Source organism: Hetaerina americana, unplaced genomic scaffold (genome assembly GCF_022747635.1).
Source record: "Hetaerina americana unplaced genomic scaffold, ioHetAmer1.1.p SCAF_7, whole genome shotgun sequence".
Taxonomy (NCBI): domain Eukaryota; kingdom Metazoa; phylum Arthropoda; class Insecta; order Odonata; family Calopterygidae; genus Hetaerina; species Hetaerina americana.
Genome location: NW_027287316.1, coordinates 40,054,978 through 40,074,128, shown reverse-complemented (window position 1 = coordinate 40,074,128; position 19,151 = coordinate 40,054,978). Strand labels below are relative to the sequence as shown.

General features: G+C 38.6%; 1 protein-coding gene across 8 annotated transcripts in view; it reads left to right on the top strand.

Moving 5' to 3' along the window:
• CASK (peripheral plasma membrane protein CASK) overlaps window positions 1–19,151 on the top strand; it is a 1,102,005-nt gene that overhangs the window by 1,015,601 nt on the left and 67,253 nt on the right. The window lies entirely within an intron of this gene.

Here is a 19,151-nt window from a genome sequence, read left to right as displayed (position 1 = left end):
CTTGCAGTACAAGGGTTTGAGGAGAATGAGAAATTAGAAAATTAGGTTGAGGATATTAACTGATGAATGTAAAAAAAGTGGCTTGATACAAGCATTCAAGAATAAAACATACGGTAGACATTCGATTGATTGGACCGGGATTGATGATTCGCATGCCTCCTTAGCTGTCTTTTTAAGGATTACAAAGTGCAACGGTAGGACTTGAAAAGTCACTCCCATCATCAGTCTTCTTAAAAAAATAAGTTACTGATTTCAAGAAATGTCGGTCCTCGCACATAGGAATTTTCCTCACGCATCCGTCGTTCACTCCCGCATGCCTTACGGGCTCTTCCTGTTATCCGAAATAACTCTTTTGTTTCTCCCACACTCAGCCATACATCCTCCGTTCCCATCGATTCTCAATATCTCCCACGAAACTTTTTCCCCCACCTCAATATTTCACCCAACCAACTTGCCTACATTCCCACATCGACTCTCCTTCTGCCTTTATTTCAGCTCATCTCCTCCCTCTTGCAACCGTCAGACCTAACCCCTCTCCCTTCCCGCAAACACACACACACACCCGACTCCTTCCAAAACTGGCATCCCGATAATAATAGCGGCCTGTATGCGTCGTCTCTCTCCGTGGCACCCCACGCCGCCGATATGCCAGTAAAACGCTCTGTCGCGGTGCAAGTCGGACGATCTTAGCTAATCTCCTCCGTGGGCAAGGTCGTGATTCATGCATTAGTGGCCGCCATTAAGAAGGGAGATGGCGACTGGGGAAGATTTCTCTCTGTCTCTCGCACTGCGCGATACGGGCAATGAAGTCTGGAGTCGATGGAGGGTCGAGGATAGGAAGCATTGCGGAAGAGATGGCGGTAGGCTGGGGAAATTATGGGAAGATCCAGAGGATATGAGTTGCCGCCGCTCGGTGGGATTTTAAGAGGCCCTTGGGGAGGGAAAATATCCGGGAGAAGGTTGAGGAGGGGAAGTACGGGCCGCCGAGCTAGGGGGGAGATGGGTGTTGAAGGTGAGTTCGGTCGTCTGCGCTGCTCCTTGGAGGGTAAGGAAATGGCGAGGATATATGCGGACTATGATGAAGATAGAGGGAGAGAGAGAGGTAATGAGTGGAGGAAGAAGGCGGAAAGAATCTGTGATGGAGTTTTGGGGCTTTGGAGTTAGCTTTCGCGGGCGGAGTGGTAAAGGGGTTGAGGGAAGGAAGGTGGGGTCGGGTTTGATTCGCGGTAAGGTTGTCGGAGGCGAAAGGGATGGATGGGAAGGTTGGCGAGCGGGTAAAGGGGGTGGTGGTCGAGGAAGGAAAGGCAGTTCTCTCAAAGGATATTGGGTCAAGGAGGGCTGTGTCAGCGATACGCCATGATTGCGGTTGGATGGGAAATTATGAGGGTGGGGAGAGCCAAGGTGTACGTTGGCGCGGTTAAAATGTTAAGTCGGGGAGGGTGAGGGCCATGTAGGGATCCAAGTAGGAGTGATGGAAGTGTGCATGATGCACGCCCGTGTGCGCACACCAGGAATGTTAAAGAGTTGAGGCCGGATCCAAGTCACTCAGTGGGGGCAACTTCGAGACAGATTTAGGGCTCAATTTCGAATGTTTCCAATTCGCTTTCCACCTAAAGTGACGTCTTATTTTATATAGCGGGAAGGAAGAACTCCATTCCCCGGAAAAAATCAAAGAATAAAATATAACTTTAACGCCGGTGATTTTCACTATCGTGATTTAAACTTATCCTTGAGTGCTTGAGTGCAAGATGGAATTTCCATGATGAACTCTTAAATAAATATTTAAACAGACATTTACGAAAATTCATCAAGGAATTATTGAGGAAAGTTAAGAACGTCAGTGACTTTTACCGTCATAATTGAAATACACTCCTGAGTGTTGTTTCGCAGTTGAGCAAATGTTGATAAGAGTAAACACAAGTGGTCATTAAAAATTAAAACAACGGTAATGAAAGGGGAAATTGGCACACTTCTTTTGATTTCGTACCGATTTCATGTAGCCATGGAAACAAGTTTTCTTTGGGAAACATATCGATGTTTGTTTTGATTGGCTTGGAAAATTGTTTGGAGTCCGATGGTAATTTGATTTGAATCCGAAAGTCTAATTACACATCTTCAATGAACTCATTTTACATAACTAGCATTGAGAAGCGCGTAGAAACATGAAAGAAATTAGGTCAATTCTGATCGAGTTATTTCTCATCAATTAGGAAAGCATGTCGGCATTCGCCATGGTAACTAATAAGGTGGAACTGAAATGAAAAATATAATAAAATCAAATTCGTTGTGAAAACACGTAAATTCTTTTCTTTTGGTGTAAGAATACCTGCTCCATTCTATAGGTATTTGAATCCTCTACCAATTATGCCTAAAAAGGATATAAAAAGGAAAAATATTAGTTTATTGATATTTTTCCAGCTAATGAGTTTTTGAAAGAAACATCGAGTCGGGCTGGTGGGTGTTTTAAAGTAACATTTACCAAACATGTCATGAAATTGCTTGCGTAGAGCTATTCCTTAGCAGAAGTGTAGCATGGCTGCGACGTCTCTCTTCCGGTTCATGACGCAAGCATATGGTCGAAGAAGGAGGAGGATTAGAACAGCTAAGGCATTCTTAGGAACCACGTAGACTTATATTTTTAATGGTAGAAATTCAGAGGGGTAGAGAGGTTATATATGAGGGTATGAGGTAGAGATCAACATTATCCTATCCGTACTGAACGTATTCAATAAAAACATGTATTAATTCTGTATAGGTTTCACATGTTACGCGGTTTGAAAGGAATTATGGCAAAGATATTGTTGCCTACAAATTAAAACAGAGAAACAAAATATTGCACTTTAAAAGAGATTTAATTGCATTCAAAATTGGCAGGAAGTGTTTTGGCATCATGGGAAAACGTTTTGCCGATCTACACATTATTTTTTATTCTTAAAGTTGCATTTGAATATTATCGTACGCGGCGTTATCAAGGTTTATAGCGAAACTTTTCGACATGAGCCATTCATTCTTGAAGTTAAAAAATAAAAAAATCGTTTAATAAAGCGAGCGATACTTGTCAGAAAGTTTATTTTTTCTGTTAAAATATTACAACTGGTGGATACTTTTTTCACATTCCATTTTTCCAACCCTGGTTCCCACATATTCTATCTCTACTGGGTAACAAATAAACACTTGGGTAGATGATGAAACGTTTTAAGGAGGAGAGTCGGTGTTAGGAAGGAAAAATTGGAGGTAATGAAAAAATGCGGAGGGGAGATGGAAAAAGTGAGGATAGTTAGTGAAACCAAACCAGAAAATTGGGGTAAAATGTTTTACTATTTGATCATGGTCACTCAAGTTACCGAAATACGCTGATTCCACCAGATATGTCCCGAATAAATTTATTATATTGTTATTTTTCAGCTTATGCCTCTCTCTTTCATGTTCTTTTTAATGTTCGTGTATCTGGGGAGTTGAAAAAAAGAGGAGTTTTTAATAGCAGCACTCCGGCGGTCTGTTTCGTCTTTTCTGCGTATTTCGCAATCCATTGTAATTTTAGGCTTTGGTTTGCTCTCTTAGAGATTGGACATAAAGGCTTCTGCTTTCACGGGAATCACACTTTCAAGCAATCGCATGTGTGTGGGTCATCATGTATGAGCGTAAATATTTATCGGTTTGCACGAGAATAGTTTGCTGCACATTTTTCAAAGGACGCGAAAACTTGAATTTTGTTAGTTTTGATGCTTTGATTGCAAAAAAAGTTTCGTCTTTATTATAAACCGAATTGTGTAAAATCTTTCACTCTAATACATAGATTCCTCTTGGTTTGTGTGTCGAAAGTTGTGGATAGGTGGGCCTGGGACCACTTAACCCCTTTATAAATACTTGATCCAATAGTTTACCAACGTTTCTTGTTATTCTTTGAGGGAAATCATCCTCGGAGATGTAAGAGGAAACGTTTTAGCGGAGTGATTTTACAGATGAGATGCTTTGGGATTCTCTTACATTTAGGCTTTATAAGTGGGTAAAAATGCACTGATAGCGCACCCGATCTGAAGAACCTGGAAATAATGATCACGAAACTGTCCTTTTATAAAATGGACTAGAGGTAAAGAGGACACGAAAGACCTTCATCTTGCCAAAATATAATTTTAGAAAGGTCTTTCAATATTTATTTATGTCCTTGAGGACTTTTGGGACTGTAAAAAAGTCTCTTCACTCGCATCATATTCTGAGCTATTTGTAACTCCTACATTTATTTGTGATTCTCTTTACCTTTGTGATTTCTGTTACTCATATTTACTTTTCATTTTTACATCCTTAACATAATTTATTTCGTAAGGTAGTTGAGTACCATTGCGGTTCTTACAACGTACTCTTGATTAAGATACTTAAGAATTTAATGTAGCTTAAGTGTTTTGTGCGTCGTGAGCTTACTTTTTCTGTGCAAAAATTAAAATTTTCTGCATTTACGATAACGAATTAACCCATTAATGCGTGAACTTATTTGTACATGGTATATAAAGATTTATTTAGCCAATGCACCTACTTTTGAGTTATTTTTCAGCAGAGTTGTACTTGGGCAAATTATGCTCTTAAATACCATGTGTAAACCGTGTCATCCTTTCCTGTTTAATTACAGTCATAACACCCGGCCTTGCACCGTATCATAGATTGTCAGTGTGACGTCTTCCCAATCACCAAAACGTTTAAAGATGGAAAATATCCCCTCCCGTCTTCTCAGACCACTTCACCAAATGTTGATCTCGTAATTATTTGCTCTTAGCTCGAGATTGGCTGCTGTGGTACCGAAGAACGTTTTCAGGTCACTTGCACGATGGGGTAAAAATTGTGAAGAAGAAAAAATAGCCAAAAATTCACATTTTCTGCATTCAACTCTGCCAAATATACCCACATTTAATCTAACCACTGAAATGTGGCTTCGTTTGCCATTTTGGTCAGTCTCTGCCTCATTTCCTTCCGTGGTTTCTCGGGGAAGGGAAATTATCTTTTATGCAACCCTCAAGAGATGCAGCTCCCACCATATTTCCTTTGTAATCGGAAGGCTAAAGCCTACCGATCTAATTGCAGTCGTGATTAATTTTCTGGTTTGAAAGGGGATTCGAACCTCTTTGATATATATCCTTCGGATCTATATTCAAGTTTTAACCTACTAAGAAGTTCGTGATTCCCAATCCTTTAAATCGAGTTGAAATATTACATTTCGAATCAGGTCGCCTTTTGTTTAGTTGGTAAACGTGTTAATTTTCTTGATAATTTTCTTATGACTTTTCTAATTTGTATCTTTTAAGATTTCCCTATTTACGTCTATTTTTTTCTTATTTTCTTCATATTGATCTTTTCTTGTGCTTAATTTTTTCCCACAATTTCCACGACTCCTCCAAAATCCCTCTTCGCGATAGTTAAAAAAATACTCTTTAGGTTTACTTGTGAAGTATAAGGTGTTCTGATTGCTCATTGAATAGTGCGACGTCTCATTTTTCAATAAATTTTCATTTTCCGAATAGGTGGCAGTAAATATTACATTAAAATAAGTGACATACTGTTCAATCCAATTTGGAGACGCCGTAGCTAAAATTAATAGTGATGGCTATTTGAAAAAAGGATTATTAGACTCTTGCTTTGTTAACAATCCATGGAAATAGACGTATTTTGAGGGACGTGTTTAAAAAGCCTTTTTTTACTGTATATCGGATAACAATTTACTCCGTGTAAATTGGTTGTTCTATCAATCAGGAGCATATATGAATCCAAGCTATCACATTTCGGTTGCTTTGATGAGGAATAATTTTGTGTATGCCTCATGGCACTTCCAACTCTATGGATATGATGTCTCCATTGCTACGAATTTGCGACATGCTGGCCTTCCTTTGACATTCACCATGCATGCGACAATTTTTACGTCAGTTCAAATGCTTTATTTTTTTCTGATCGCCATTCTGAGCATTTCTTTGAGCCCAATCTTTTATTGAGAGATTAAAAACTCCAGGCATAGAGTTAAAGAAGATGTTACGTGATGCAATAACGATTTCCCAGAAAGTGTTACTACTTGTTATGGAAAAAAATAACTTGCTACGTTATCGAAGCAACTCATCGTAGGCAATTTCCCCATGTCACTCATCTCGATGGAGATATTCTTCGTCTCTCATTTCCGTAGAATTATTTTTAGGAATACTTTTGTTTTAAGCTACCTGTGCAACTTCTGAGTGAGACTCGAACGTGCCTTGCCATTAAAAATAGATGACAATGAATGCATTTATTAGGTTTTTTGGAATGTTTTTGAAGAAGTTCGTCGGGATGCAGCTTTAATGACCACATTTTGATAATAGTTTCTTGCAGCGAATTCGATTTGTCGCCTCAGTTTTACGACTCCGTGTCCAACTATTCGTTTTCTTTTAAATAAGCGGTTGATCATCATTAAATTTGAAACGGTCATCGATTGGCCAGTGCCCAGTATTGTTTGTTTTAGATTATTTTTAAGTGTGCAATAAGACTTTACGAAGAATGCTCGAGATCAAGGGAAAACGAAATTTATATAATCCTGAATTTGAGATAAGTGTATGATCAGTCATATACGAGATGTAATAATATAATAATATATAATAATATATATGAGGGTATGAGGTAGAGATCAACATTATCCTATCCGTACTGAACGTATAATGTTTCCACGTGAATTGCTGGAATCGGCGGGCACGTCTACGGTCTCGTCGTCGACTTCGCTCGTCAACTTGTCCTCTCACCTTATTCCTTTGGTGTTGTTTAATTTCTCAAATAGCATTTTTTACTGAATGATGTGGTGGAGTTACATTGCTATTGCTTTGTTTGTAGCCACTGTGTTGATGCGTGGAAAATCGTTTGATGATTCTCCAAGAGCATTTTTCATTATTAATCGCGACCTGGTTAAGTAGAAACAAACAAATAAGTCTGAATTCATTGATATTAACTTATAAATATACATGTCTATATATGATTATTATTAGGTAATCTACCGGTTAAGGTAGGTTGTTGGATGGACATAATTACTAATTAAATAATTTGTGACCCCTAGCAATATATATATATATATATATATATATATATATATATATATATATATATATATATATATATATATATATATATATAACACTTTTTGAAATTCTCACGGACGTGAATAATAATGTATAACACTTAGCACTAGTGGACACAGACAAAAACACAGAAACACAAAAAAAGAGACTCACTATTTTTCGAATTTTCGGTGGTCGTTGCCACCTTTATCAAGGAAGAGAGGGACAGAACTCTGTCCCTCTCTTCCTTGATAAAGGTGGCAACGACCACCGAAAATTCGAAAAATAGTGAGTCTCTTTTTTTGTGTTTCTGTGTTTTTGTCTGTGTCCACTAGTGCTAAGTGTTATACATTATATATATATATATATATATATAGTGCCTTTAAAGCTGTGATAGATCCTACATGAGTTGAGCCAAATAAAATCTAGACTATCTAAAATTTGATAATACCAATATTTGAGCGATGTGGCCAAATTTATCAGCAGATCGATTATCTCTTTATTATATCCTGTTTATTCATCGTCTTAATGCATTTTGACCAGAAGAATCATTCAAAAACACTTTTTCAACTCCCGAGTGACACGGGGATAGAATGGCGGAATAGCTTGGATAAAAAAATCAGTTTTCCAGGAGTAAAAAGAACTAATCAAAGGGTTTCTAACGCTGGGTTCTTTGTTTTGTAGGACCAAAGCAACGGCGTATAGCTCATAAAGGTCTTCCATTGGGTCTAGAACTTTCCACTCGAGTCCGAGTGGCTTCGCTTTGTGAAATCGTTCGCCACATAGGTGTGCCTACGTGTTGAGAGATGGAGACAGAGCTTTTACGGTTTTTCCGCATAGCAGGCACCATTGAGAGCGCGATGAAAGGATTACCAGAGGTAATGCGAAAGAGAACAGCAGAATCCTAGTTTAATGGGCATTGCTGTAATCACTCGCAATAATAGTGCCTCAGGCATATACAGGCCTGTATGTCCACGTGGACTGTAAATCGACCGTGCCTGTCATCTTCGTGAAGTTGAGACAAATTGTTTTCAAGAACATTTTCAAGTGACTTAGTGAAACAAAATATTACATCTCAATAAGATAAACTTTATTGTGTGAGGCATTCTTGCCTCTCCTGCTAACTCATTCCTTTAAAAGAATAAAAATTGTCCTAGAAAAACACGAGTGATTATTATTAATATTTATTTAGCCATTTGACTATAAGATATTATCCAAATGCTTGTTCTGCTCAGTGATGAACATGAATTTAACTTAACAGACTTCTGGTTACGCTCTCTTCTAATATATAACAAAATCAGTACAAAATACCCGTGCCTTCTCCCTTTCTGAAATAAAACCGATCATCTCCCAAGTCATCATTTGCCCTGCCCTCTATCTTCTTATCTTGGGTAACGATCGATGTATGAATACGATACGATATATGTCGAAGTCTATAAAATCTTTTCCTTCCAACTTTTCTTGAATCCCTGCGAAATTATTTTGGATTTTAGTTCATGTTTTGCTTTTTTCTTTTAATACTTTATCAGTCATACTATATAGTATCTTAAGTGAAGCTATCCTCACCCACTTTGCACTATCTATAAATATTTCGACCTAACTTCTTTTTCGAATATTTTTCCAGCTATTATCTCCGTTTTCCGAGAAGCACTATCGAGTCCATTATAAAATAACCCGGCTTATCCCTCACAGCTGGTGCATACTCAACTTGTGCCCCGTACACTTATCTCCATGAATAATTGCATAAAATTACGAAATAAAAATGTTTGGTCATTCGTTTTAAACGTAATCGCCATAACAAGCTTAAAAACAATTCAAACGCATAACGCTATGATTATCCCCGTTTCCCAAATATCTTGTCCTTCGTGAAATACGAGGCCTCGTATATCATATTATTTTGGGTCGACTCTTTCCCATCGTGTATTCTTCCGGAGTTTTAATTTGAGATATTTTATTAATTTGACTCAGGGTGTTAGAGAACATCCGTTGTAAAAAATTGATGATCCCTAAACCTTCAAATTTTCAACGTGTACATTCTTAAATTGTCTTAAAATGCCTTCCCAGTCGGTATATTTTAAAAATATATTGCGTACAAAAAAGCTTCTGCCTCCTAGGCACATACACCATCTCCGGATCGGAAAATACAATATTAAAAAAATACAAATAGGTATTTGAATATCAGTTTCAATATTTTAGATTTGTGGGATTCATATAGAATGGAAGTTTCATAATATGAGAGTCTTATAATGAGTGAATGTAATTATTATTATTGATATTCTACCGTTTAAGGTAGATTTAGGTTGTACATAGACTAGACAACGGTAAAAACGATAAATTTACTCAACAAACAACCTGATAAAACAATCCGAGACCCCAATACTACGATAAACTCTTCTTCAATTCCGTACACTTTGCTCCTCCCTCTATTCCGTCCAAAATGTACCTATCCCCTTCCTCGCTTGTCGAGCGTTTTCCCCTCGATTACAGTCTTCAACATTCAAATTCGCCTATCAAAATACAAAATCAGAACAAAATACCCGTGCCTTCTCCCTTTCTGAAATAAAACCGATCATCTCCCAAGTCATCATTTGCCCTGCCCTCTATCTTCTTACTGATTATCTTGGGTACCGCTTTAGGCTCTTGCAAACTTCTCGTTTTAAAATCCTCACAAATGGCTTTATTTCCCTTTTAATCGATGGTAACTAATACAGAGCCGACGAAATCATCCGGCCAATTCCTCCCTCATAAATATTACGAAGTAGTCCATGAAAACTCTTCCTCCAGCGTTTTCCTAAACCCTTAAGTAGTTCCGCAGCAATGTTATCTACGCCTGCGGACTCATTTGATTTCAATTCGCTTAATACCTTTTCTGCCTCACCAGTAAGTATGCCTGGACCTAAGCTATCTTCATCTACATCATATTCTCTTTCTTTTCTAAGCTTGCTCTCCCAATACCTTCGTATCATAGTTCCTCTAAATATTCTTTTTATGTCTCTTGAATCTTTCCAAGTACATTTCAGTCCAAGTCATTTAGTTTTTTCTTTAGTTGTTTTCTTGGATTTTCCTTTCTTACTTCCTGAATGTGCTATAACTTTCCTTTGCAGCGCGTCAATTCCACCCTTTCTGTGTAAACTCTCCATATCATCGCACAGCATCTGCGCCACCCTTCTTTCGCCCTATTAGTTTCCCGACTCGATTTATTATATGCTCTCTTTACTTTCTTATACCTAACTCTGTGTTTAAAATTTTCTATTTCCTTCTCTAAATTATTTGTCTAATCATCCCGTTGGTATTCCATAGTTTCCTTGCTATTTTCGTTTGTCGACAGGAACCTTGTCATTTTTCCCGGTAGCGCAGTTCTAAGAGTCATCAGAACGGAAAAAATCCTTCCACCATGTCGATGTTGTAGCCCATGGGAATGCCCAAGTTCAGAATAAAAAATAAGTTGGTATTTGTTCACCAATAAGTCAAAATCGGTGCCAAATAATATTCATACGGTAACTTATTTGAATTATCAGTTAATATTTTATCGTAAATATCTCTTCCTCCTGCCGGAGGACGTTTAGAATCTGGATTTTGACCTCTAAATATATGACCTCTATCTGCGTCACAGTATATAGTTTTTTCATTCCATATACATTCATTCGTAAATTGCCTGTCCAGTCGGCTACATCTGATATGGTTTGTATTGTTTTCCATTCTCTTTGTTTTACTTCGATCTATTCATTGTGCATTATGCCGAAGGTTTGCGTTATCTAAACTCAAAATTATTCATATTCAACAAGAAATCAACCGTTGGATATGAATAATCTGATGTACGTTCTGTGTCATCATATCTTGTCTCTAACGTAATGATAATACTCCATTTATTCATTCCTAACAATTAGGAGACATATTTTGGTCCCCAGACACTATCATCATAACAATATGGGTAGATGACAGCTACACTTCAACATTGAAAGACTCGCCTTGATTTTAATGAATAAATAATTGGATAGTAACATTTTTGCTCACAAATTCGAGAACTTTACAACGGGAAAATCATTTGTATCGACCGGTTCTCCAAACCGGGATCACCTAAACCCTATCCTTTAGGGTTTAGGTGGAAGAAAGGGTAATCTAGCCTCAATATCGCCCCAATAAAGCCGTTTTTAATCATTGTCATTATCTCAGTTGTCTAGGTGAATGGCTTTTGTACTTTGAAATTCTCGCATATGCGTTGATTTGGTGATGCATGACGGTATCTCCCGCAATTTTCCGTATCCATCTGTGTTGTCATTAGAAATCGATCTGTTCGTTTTACTCAATGGCGTTCCACAAAAGCATGCATAACACTATTGATCAATTTCATCAAAGACATAAGGTGCAGAAATATCGCCAATTTTTGAATATCCTCCATATTTGAAATTACCTCGGAATGATCCCTTTTTGACTCATTCGGCGCTTGCGTGCAGCGCGTTTATTTGCTTAGCACCATTTGTTTTCCTCGTCATTGCTCACCATCTGGTGTGAGGTATGGTGCCAGTTGAAATGTAACCCACGAGGCACCATACCACACCGTCCTCACTATATCGTCCGTCACTTCGCCGATTGGTGATAGCGGGTCTCCCTGAGGAAAAGCCGGGAGTTTCCCTTCCGCTTCCCGGAACAAACCCTCATTCACCACTCCCTCCGTCCCGCGGCCGTAAAGACATAAGAGCCATGTGTTTTAAGTTCCCAACCCCCTTCAAGACCCCTTCAACAATCCCCAGCCGAAAAGTTTCCTCCGTGCATCCGCTGGGGTGGAGGACGGGGCGATATCGTCCTAATGCGTCCCACTGCAACACTGAATCATTTCCCGCGACGAGGTCGTAAAGATTCCGTCGAGGACTTGCCCCCTGGGAGGCTCCCGTTGTGTGTATTAGGGGAGTTGCGGGGGGGGGGAGAGGATGGTGGCGGAGGAGGCTGTTTGGTTGAGGGTATCCCGTGGATGTCGACCGCTCAAGGCATTTTGTACGAGTGTTACGATTTCGGTATCTTGTGTAAGCAAATGCTCTTATCCCCATACGCTTCCTTCGCACGGAGTTAGAGAACTCGGAGCGAATTGACTGGGCTTGTCTCAGAATTTTCCGTTAATGCTTTAAGAAAGACCAAGACATGCATGTATATAACTTTTTCAGCCGACTTCGCTAGGAGCATAACTGCGGCTCGGTCAACCAAAGGACACAGTTTCATATTCCGCCGAAGGCATGGATGCTGTATTTGTCCTGGGCTTAATTATTTCGGTTAGTAGGTGAGATAATACTTTGGTTTACTCCTTTGCTTTACTTAAAATCGGAACACAATCTAACGACACTGTTGGCATCAGAGTGTGTGGATAGTTTCAGGTAAAAGCGTCGCTAGTCGTTCAAATAGGGATTCATGAAGGAAATAGTTTCTAAATTCTCAATATGGCACGGTGAAATACGTGAGGAAAAATATATACCATTTATTCCTTGCTATGGATTTTTGAAATTATGTACGACTATGTAGCAATGTGAGAGAATTTTATATATTTTTATTTTGATTCGGGTTAGTCGGAAGAAAAAAATTTTATGCGTGCGGAGATTTTGCTGGGAGCAGGAGGATTTCGTGAGGTCGGCCGAAGGAAGTTCTGGGATCGTTATCACCGGGGGACGCGCCCGTCGGTCTCCGTGGGCATTTTCCTCTTTCCCATCATGATATTTCGGAGTTGGCGCTCTCTCTTTCTCTTCTACGCCCCTAGTCGAGGGGTGGTCGTACCGCTTTCCCTTTTGATGGCGCAGCTGGGGCCCTTGCGACAAGGGCCGTGGGATTGGGGGAGGGTCTGGAGTGAAGCGGAAAAGTTCGCTGTGCACTCCGATGTCCTCCGCTCAGATGCTGAATACTTCCGGGGGAAGTTCTAAGCAAACGCAATATCCGAGTTAATGGAGTCCCTCGAGTGCCGTTTTGAGAGCTGGTAGATTTTTGTCTCCGTGGTTTTATACGGTTGCCGTATGCCTCTCTACCGTCAAGACCGCGTAAAGCATGGATCGAGAATTTGTCAATCGGTGGAGTGTTGTCGCTCGAGAGGTCCATTCGGTAGGGAGACGGACTGTATTTGGGTCGTATGCGGGTTCGTTCACTAAAGCCGTGCTTTAGTGTAGATGTAGGTTTTCGGACGGTCTCAGAGCACTATTTGACATCCTGGTGAACTTGTATTTTCCGCCGAATAAACACCTTTTCCTCCTAGACTATTGACTGGTGTTCATTATAGTTCCATCCGCATTTGTTTCATCCAAAATTCTTGCTATTTTCCTCCCTATTCCTCTATTCTTATAAGTTCCTCTGTCCTATCAACGTCTCTGACATTCTACTTATGCGATTCGTTTCTTTGTCTTATTTCCCTCAAATACTTTTTTCTCTCATTCGATCCCACCTAACTCTTCGCCTAAGATTCAATTAACAGCTGTAGAAAATTCTGGTCTCCCTACATTTCTCTGATCTATTGTTATTTTCGGTTTAAATCAGCAGTAGTAATATTACCATGGCTATTACCTTAGATTAACCTATGCCCTTACTTTTAATTCTATTAAATGATTCAAGCCTCCCGCATTAAAGAAGATTGAAAGGCAGTGAGACGAAGAAAGACACTAAAACAAAACGAATGAATTTTTTTTTCATACAAATGACTTTGGTGAAATTAAAATAGAACTGACATGTCCGATTAAATACTATGAAAATGAACCAAAGGTAGTATTTTTTCTTGTTTTCAAAATCAACTAGCTTAAGAATACTCGTCTTATTTCTACATTTTCCATTGCCGCATTGTTTAATAATTCGTGGCCCGTTAACCTAAGAAATAGATTTCGTTTGCCAGTGCTATCGTAAGGTATATCGAATGACAAGGCATTCGTGCCTTATTTTTGACGTGAGTGGCAAAATCAAGGTTTCTAAAAAATCCTTGAAAATTTGTTATTACTGTAAGGTGGCATATTAATGTAGTTTGTTGGCGTACGTGACCGGGATTGAGATCTAAGATAGATTTATGGTTAGAGTCCAGACCAAACTACGAAATCCGGCCCGCTGGGTCGAGTGTCATCCCTGTCAGCGGGAGAGGCAACTTCCGCAGTAGTCCTCTTCTCGCAAAATTCTCACAAAGCGGGGCAAACAGCTACGGCAAAGGAAAAGACACAGAAGATAACCGACCAAAGTATGATCGAAACTTAGAATGTTTGGACCGAGATGAGGCTAAGGAAATTAGAAAACATAAACAAGAGCTGGAGAGAGACAATACAGATATTTTAGAGATGTACGAGGTTATATGCAGGAATAGCGAGGATTACTGGAGTAATAATTACAGAGTAATCTACAGTTCGGGGAAAGAGGTAAGCGAGGGGTGGGAGTGGTATTGAGCAAGATGGTAGGAAGAAATCATAGCATAAATACACACCTGGAGAGCTGGGGAGTGATAGAATATTATGGGTAAAAGTAAAATTTGAACCAATTAACTCGATCATTGCTATGGTTTAAATGCAAGCGAGTTACCATAGGGAGGAAAAACTAGATATATCCCGGGAGGAAACATTTAGTAGTTTTGGGGGATTGAAATGTGGTGGTGGACGAAGGGAGAGATCGGGGTGAGGTTAGGTCAGTTTGGTTTAAGAGCTAGGAATGACCATGGGGAGAGAGCAAAGATATCTTCAGGGGATAGGGTTTAACTTCATTCGGGCGAGATTGAGACTGTGGACCCTTCTTCCATCTAATCCATCGTCAAATACATTCAATGAAAATATAATTACATTAGAGTACTAAATAATACAAGAAGAAACTAGATAATGGAAATCGATTTACAATGAATATGCATGAGTACAAAGGGTGTAGAAAAACATGTAAAATTGTGGGAAAAACGTAATAAATAAGGCTTTTATCCTTGATGAACAATCCCACTGCAGGAAAACACCCAAACATGAAGGGGAGTGTTAAAAACCTGCGAAAACCTACGAATAGATAATGCTAATGTTATTATTTACTAAATTTAAAAAAATAGATAATTGAAAATAATAAGGATAAGGTGAAGGGTAGAGTGGAATAAAAATGGGAACATATCAAGAAATGGATGTCTAAAGCCGCAAATGAAAATATAGCAAAAGTTAAAAAGAAAAATATAAGAAAATCACGGACTACTGACGAGATGATTTGGAAGATTGATGAAACAAGGAAATTAAAGAATGAAAGCGCATACTTAGGTAGTAAAATGAAGTACAAAGAGATAAATAATAAACTGAGGTGGGAAAGGCGAAATAAGCGTGGAGGACGCGGTGTGAGGACATGGAGAGTTTTTCAAGTGAGATTGAAATGGGTTTACTGTACAGAAAGAAAAAAAATATCTATCTGGATGTGGAGATGGGTTCAGGAATGGGGAAGGCACGGGTGATGCCATACCAGAAATGAGGTCACTAATCGAGAGGAACATGGAATACAATCAAATAGTCTTTGTTTGTGTCGTAGGTTTCGAAAAGACACTTGTTAGAGTACATTTTGTTGAATTAATGAATGTAACACATAAAATAAGAATAGATTGGAGGGATTGGCGACTTATCCGTAACCTTTAATTGAGTCAAACTGCTCAGATGAGTGTCGCGGATGGGTGATATTAGAGAGAGGAGTAATACAGCGATATCCATCATCACTCTTGATCTCGTGAAGAGAATAGCCGCTAGAGATGGATTGAATGGAGAGCTGCATCAAGCCTTTCTCCATATTGGCGACCAGTCATGATTATGAACTTCCTCATGACTCTTCATCCTTTTCGCTTTTTTAATGAGCTGGATATTGTTTAAATGTATACATATACTGCTTCTGTAAATTGGATCGAATAAACATCTGCTTAATTCATACAATTTATAAAATTCCTTTTTAACAATTCAAGTGTTGTGTATTTTTGAGACCAATCATTCAACTTACTATGCCGGCTGACCATCAGGATGTTTTCGTTCACTCAGTTTCTATTTCGTCTTTTTTCTCTTTTCTTGACGCCCGGACATCTTTGCGTTTTCCATGTTGTAAAGTATCTCGATCACGACCTTTATTATTGCTTAAGAGTTCTCTGTATGCTAATTTTCCCATTAGAAATATCTCTAGAATGTCATTGAGGAAGGTATTTGGATACAATTCGAAGCACTGCCTCGAAAGGCAGCCGAAGAAAGAGATAAAGGATTCTCTTATACTCTGCCTATCATTTTATGTAATGCTGAGGTAGCTTTTTTTTGATTGGCTGTGGCTGGGTCATTTTGTGGCTTCAAGAGAGCGTCTTCTGCTATCTCCTGAAGAAAGATGAGCTCACGTGGGATGCATGTCAAGAGTAGTTCATAGTCTATTGGATTCATGTTCAGAATAAATTGACGCAGGGCAAAATTTCCCTCTACTTTCTCCAGACAACTTAGCCTATGTCTCGGCCATATTCCCTATTGTATCAATGAGCCTCTCAGAAATTTAGTTATTTATTTTCCATTTAATTTTCACCATCTAAAGAGAGAAAAATAAAAAATACATATAGTGGTAATGATTTTCAGTTGTTTGAAACGTATATTTTTCATGTCTGGGCTGTATGGAAAATTGTCCTCAACTCGCGAAAAATTTGTTTATTATTGACTTAAATTGACACTGTGTTTTTAAATCATCCATTCAGATGAGAGCTGCCGCTTTAATTTTTACATTCAATGCTTAAAATACTGAGACTAAACCTGTAATGTCATAAAATATCGTATCATTTATTTTAATTGTGTACCTCAGGCAACCGACATAATAACGCACGTAAGGCGGAATGCAAGCTTTAATTTCCTTAGCGTAACGGGCAGCGGTTTTACGTTCCAGACAAATGTAGCGGAATGGAGGAGGAAATAAATGCCTTGAAACACAAAGAGGAGAAATTGCCCAGATGAGGTAGCTTCACTTCAAAAGAAAATAATAAAGTTTTGGGGGCGGCAGTAGCGTCTGGCAGTGTGCTGTCGCAAACAATTTCGTTCTTTAGGCGGGGTATTCTTTTTTGTAAAGTTGCCACAAGAAGAAAAAGGAATGCAAACGACAGCCAACTGCCAAGCTGGGCCAGCAGAAAAGTTTTTATCTCTAATGACGATCGCGTAATCTTCGACCGAGTCACAAGAAGTAGTGTTTTAACTGGTACCAAAGTGCTGGTATAATAAATGTCTTTCACTTGCGAAAAAAATTATCTCTCGGATTTCCCATTTCTCCCTATTGTTGGCTTTTGAAAGAAATCTAATTTCTTTCGTCTGATTATGTCGGTGAACCTACTCGAGCTCTTTCTACAAAAAAATTCCCGCTCATCATCTGTTTCCCGTGAAAAAAACGTATCCTTGGCACGATTAAGACTTTTAAAGTGAAAATCTAACAGTATAAAACGAGATTAGATGAAATCGAAATAGTATGTATGTCGAGTCTTTCACTTTGGTGACTCTTCATACCATATGCACCTTTATATGGGTCGAAAAAGATCGCATATATTTTATGTTATTTTTTATTTGGGCTCTAACAAGAAAGAGATTTTCATTTTCCTCATTGACTGAAATCTTTGCCAACGCCTCGTTTTACTTTGTTTTACTGAAAACTTTCATTCAAAGACACAACCTCTGGGAAGTGACTTTTAACAGTATGGTACTATGAAATCTTTCTTTGAAAGTAGGTTTTGTTTATCCAGTTTTTTTCATCCCCTTTGCCTTTGTCACTTACATACGTACCTAATCTGCTAAGTGAAAGGACTTCCGTCATCTTGAATCTAAACTCTAACTGCTTCCTCCAATCATCATGATAAATAAGTAAAAAACGTTAAAAATAAATATCCCCGAGAAAGAAAAGTGACCACGCATATTTTAAGGATGTAACAATTTTTATGTGCATTTTTGAGTGGATAAGTCGAGTCATATATAATATATAATATATATATATATATATATATATATATATATATATATATATATATGCACAACACATGTAAGTCGGATTCTTCCTATTATTTTCAGTCACCACGATCAATTATTTTATGGCGTTGAGATTTTAATTCTCAAGATATTACATGCTAATATAACCAATGTGAATGGTGTGCATAGACCTTTTTCTCCTCACCATTAAGGGAAAAACAAGGAACTCCAATACAGCCTGCTTGAAATACCCTTCTCCCCTCGCTCAAATAGCGAGTAGAAGGAAACCAATGTAAAACACTGCAACTACAGGGATCGAAAGACCTAATTGTAATACGCCATTCCTATAAGGAGTAGGGAACTTTAGCCTGCCAATGCATAGTGTCTCATATCCTGATCCTTTTTTCTCCGGTATCCATGGCTACTCGGAGGGAATAGCGTAGATGTGGGCTTGCTCAAAGGTTTTCGGCCAATTATTGGCATTATGTTGATTGGACTGAAAATTAATTCTGGTGTATTCATCAAAACTTCGCATTCCATTAAGGCTTTTCGTCGCTTTTGCATAGCAGCTGTACTCGGAAAGCTCGACGCCAACGTAAAGTGACCTAGAACGAATGTTCAATATTGGGTTATCATTTTTTTATTCACATAATTTATTCTGCAAAAAATATAGTGTAGTGATATATTGTTAACTCAATGTTCAATGCCTGGGTGGTACAAGTTTCATTGATTGGAATCCAATATTGCGTCATCTATAGACTTGACAAGTTAAAATATGTTCAGCTCGCCTACGCCTACTTCTGATGATAGAAAATTCTTTCCACGAAGGTATTTCTTCAAATATTGGAGAATAGAAAATGTCCCGCGGTGCTAGGTCTAGATTGTGAGGAGGATGAGGAACACGCCTCACATTGATATTTGCGATATAATTGCTATTTCGCGGAACCAACCATTCACGAACACGTCTCAAGTACCTTTTTTCTGTCACCAGCGTGTGAATGGCACCCCATAGAATTTTTAATTTTTTCCAATGGTGCTCTTACCGTTATACATCTATCTGTCTTCTCTCGCAAAGGCAGCAGCGGTGTTAATGTTTACTTCAGTAAGAGTAGTGATCTGAGCTCCGTGGTCACTTTCCTTTGGAATTGATTGTCTCACCTCATTAAACATTATAATTCATCTT